Below are 3,952 nucleotides of genomic sequence, written 5' to 3' on the forward strand. Positions count from 1 at the left end.
TGTAAAAAAAATATAGGTCTTCCCATTTTCTTATTTTTGTTACAGAATTAGGTAGCAGTTGCAATTAATGTCAAACATACTTGGCAGTCGACTTTTTTTCTGTGCAAGTAACAACATATCTCATTCTCCCTGCAGCCTCCGTAGATTATTAAATAACTTAGATTTAAAAAAATAGATTTGTACTGTGATCACATTTTCTATGTTAAAAGTAAAGCTAAGTTTTAAAAAATTCATTGAACATCCTGGGATAATATATTTTCAACATGTTCATGGGAAGATTTTAGCCAATTTCTTAACTTTTCTACGACTAGCAAATTAGATGTTACTAATTGTTCGTAGTCATTTCTAAATGTCGAGCCAAAAGCCCCCAATACAGCAACTCATTGCTTAACTTGTTCATTTTCACATTATTTGATATACCTACTTAATGCTATTGAATTGAATATAGTTGTTATTATACAACTTTATGGCTGTAATTTTGTTTCTTTTTTGTCTACCATTATTATAGTTAGTGGTCATTAATAACTATATCCTAAACTCATGCTTTTAAAACTCAAATCCCAACTTCATGCTTTCCAAACTACTGGCACTTATTTTTCCCCCCAAATTCTAGGAATTAGTCAAAATAACAAACTCAGTGATCAATGCTTCTTTTAATACTGTAGAAATTTACTTGCTAACACATTTCCTCCACAAGACAAGTTAAAAAACAGACACACAAACAAAAAGTTATAACAGCTAACAATAACTGTTGTATTTTGTGTATTCATGTACACATTTCACCGTGTCATTAGTTCATGACATGAATGCAGCTTATTAATTCATCTGGACTATCCATTACCTACTGCTTGATCTCAAAGCTGCTCCTTCTCTCACTTCATCATGAGGGTTTTGTGAGTCCTCCCATTTTCTTACATGATGTCACTCCCTATCCACCCCCTACTTTCATCTGCAGTGGACAGGTCCTACCACTGCTAGCACATTATACCCACAGTGCATCTTCCCACCTTTTTTTTTTTAATACAGCAAAGAAAAAGATAGGTCTCTGTCTCTCTATCTCTCTACTGGAGTTTAAGGTATACAAAGTGTGTCCTATTTGTAGCCCCAACCTGGCCAAATGAGGGAAACCACAGCAAAACGATGAGAGAGGAGGAATCTGACTAAGTCCACAGGGAAGTAGGGGTGAGGAACTAAAAGAAATTCCTAGTGCTGTATAAGTCCTAGAGACCAATTGTTGCTGAAACCCAGATGAATCCCTGACCTTTCCATAAATATGCAACGTTTCCTGGCATTTCACAGGCATTTATGTCAAGGTTCATTTGAATTAGATTTCTGTCACTTTTAGTATACCTCTATAACTTTTTCTAAGTATTCTGCTGTCAGATTAATTTCCCTAAAATATCTCCATCATGGTGATGATGATTTTCTAAAATTAAGCAATGGTGATGGTTGCAAAACTCTGCATATACTAAAAACCATGAATTGCACGTTTAAAAAGTGTGAATTTTTGGTATGAGGATTTTATTTGTACATATAATTCAGATTTTTCATTCTGTCATTTAATGTCTCTCTCCCTGAAATCAATGTAATCTCCAAGTGTGCATTTCTCTACTGTCTTTATGGCCTTTTCATTGTCTTGTAAGAATCACATGCTATTTCTCACACTCCTTTCTGGCCTCCCAACCAAACTTTACTAATTTTTATGATATTCGCAATTACCGAAGTAGGCACTTCTATTTCCATTTTTACTTATTAAATGAATCAAGCAGCAATAGTGTGAAACTACTGAACACTAAGTGGAATTTAGTTTATGCTAATTGTTACATGTTATTCTTGACTCTGAAATTTCATTGAGGAAAACAATAATTTTTCAGTTGAATAACTTAAAAGGCAGTTATAGTCTTTTGACTTCATTAGTACATTGACATTCATATGTAATTTTATACCATTTCTTTCTGTTAAGCTCAATTTATAAATATTTACAAAATATTTCTAAGTTATACTAGCTCACATTCATTTTCCTTTAATCTCATCTGCAACAGTATACTTATCTGTACCAATATATTTTGATAAAATATATTTATTAAATATTTTTAAATAAGTGAAATCAATATGAAGAATTAAAAATATTTATATTTCAAAAATTATTTTGATTCTTGTGAATAAGAAGGCGTTGGCTCCAGCTCAAAATCCTATGTGTGATTTTTTTTCAGGCTCCACTATGGGCAATTACAAAGGTTTTAACTGGCAGGCCTCACGGGGGAAAACTGCCTTCCCCACATCAGACTTGGTGCACAACCAGTGAAGTGTACTCTCAGAAGGCGGTTGCAGTCAAGAACTCATGTCCTCCCGGCCTACGATGTCCTCATGTGTACCTGTATTACAAGCCCTATTGCTCCCTTTTGGAGGTCTCCTTGTTGAAGGCATTTGGCCAAAGTCTTTCTCAGGCATCTCTGTTGACACCTTCTCATGGGGGAAAGGTGGTGAGTCTTAGAGACATTATCTTCTACTCTAACTCAGTACTCAATAATTTTCCCCTCTTAGCCCTTCCCCTCCCTCCTGCTCCCTGAGCTGAAGTCCATAAAATGGAAGGAGGCTTTTTTTTTCCAGAGCTCCTTCATCAGGGATTCTCCACTTCTACCCAGATCCTTGGCACTAGCCTTGCACTATTCCATGGAGAAAAATGGAATGGTGGGGGAGGAGATGTTTTCAGTCAAGCCTCTTATACTACCATGGTGATTAAAGGCTTGACTGTTCCTTCCATTTTGACTTGTTGCTTTAATCAGCTACTCCAACCCAGTGGCTTCCCTCTCTCCAGTTTAGCTCTGCTCTTGACAGTATCTTTCTGTGATAATCAATTTTATTTCTCAGAGTCCAAACAGCAATAGTTGGTACTTACCAGATACAAAATAAATAGTTTCTGAAAAAAATGAATGGAGAGTTATTTGTTGTTTCCTAATTCTCTTTAATTTGTTTGCACTAATCTTTCCCTGATTTTGTATTAGCTAGGCTTGTATACATAATATTGATAAGGGGGCTTCCCTGGTGGCGCAGTGGTTGAGAGTCCTCCTGCCGATGCAGGGGACACGGGTTCGTGCCCCAGTCCGGGAAGATCCCACATGCTGCGGAGCAGCTGGGCCCGTGAGCCATGGCCGCTGAGCCTGTGCGTCCGGAGCCTGTGCTCCACAACGGGAGAGGCCACAACAGTGAGAGGCCCGCGTACCGCAAAAACAAAAAACATAATATTGATAAGGATAATATTAGAAATTTCTTCCTTTCTAACATAAACACTAGTCTGTTCTTAGTTGTGCTACATTAATTCAAATTGAGGGTTTTTTTTTTAATGATTTTGGATGCTATTTTAAGGAAATTATATTTGACAACTTAAATATTAAATCATTTTTATCTAAAAATTTTAAAGCTCTCATTATTTAATTTAAAAAATTTTAAATTTATGTCTTCTTTCAGTTTTATTGATATATAATTGATACACAGCATTATATAAGTTTAAGGTATACATGATTTGATTTATATTCATCATGAAATGATTACCACAATAAGTTTAATGAAGATCCATAATTTCATATAGATACAAAATAAAAGAAAAAAATACATTTTTATGATGAGAACACTTAGGATTACTCGCAATAACTTTCATATATAATGTACAGCTGTGTTAATTATATTAAGCATGTTGTACATTACATCCCTAGTATTATTTATCTTGTAACTGGAAGTTTGTACTTTTTGACCACCTTTATCTTTATTTTACACAGCTAATATTTGCTCAAGTAATCCAAATTAAACTATACGCACTTATGCTTGATGATGATTTTGCTAGTCATGTAAGATTATTTTGGTTCATGTTATTTATACAAAATATTTTAGTGCAGTTCAATTCTTAATTCTTTCAGAAATGTGTTGAACTAAAGTGCTATAGATCTGTACTTAA

This window comes from Phocoena phocoena, chromosome 5, assembly GCF_963924675.1.
Source record: "Phocoena phocoena chromosome 5, mPhoPho1.1, whole genome shotgun sequence".
Taxonomy (NCBI): domain Eukaryota; kingdom Metazoa; phylum Chordata; class Mammalia; order Artiodactyla; family Phocoenidae; genus Phocoena; species Phocoena phocoena.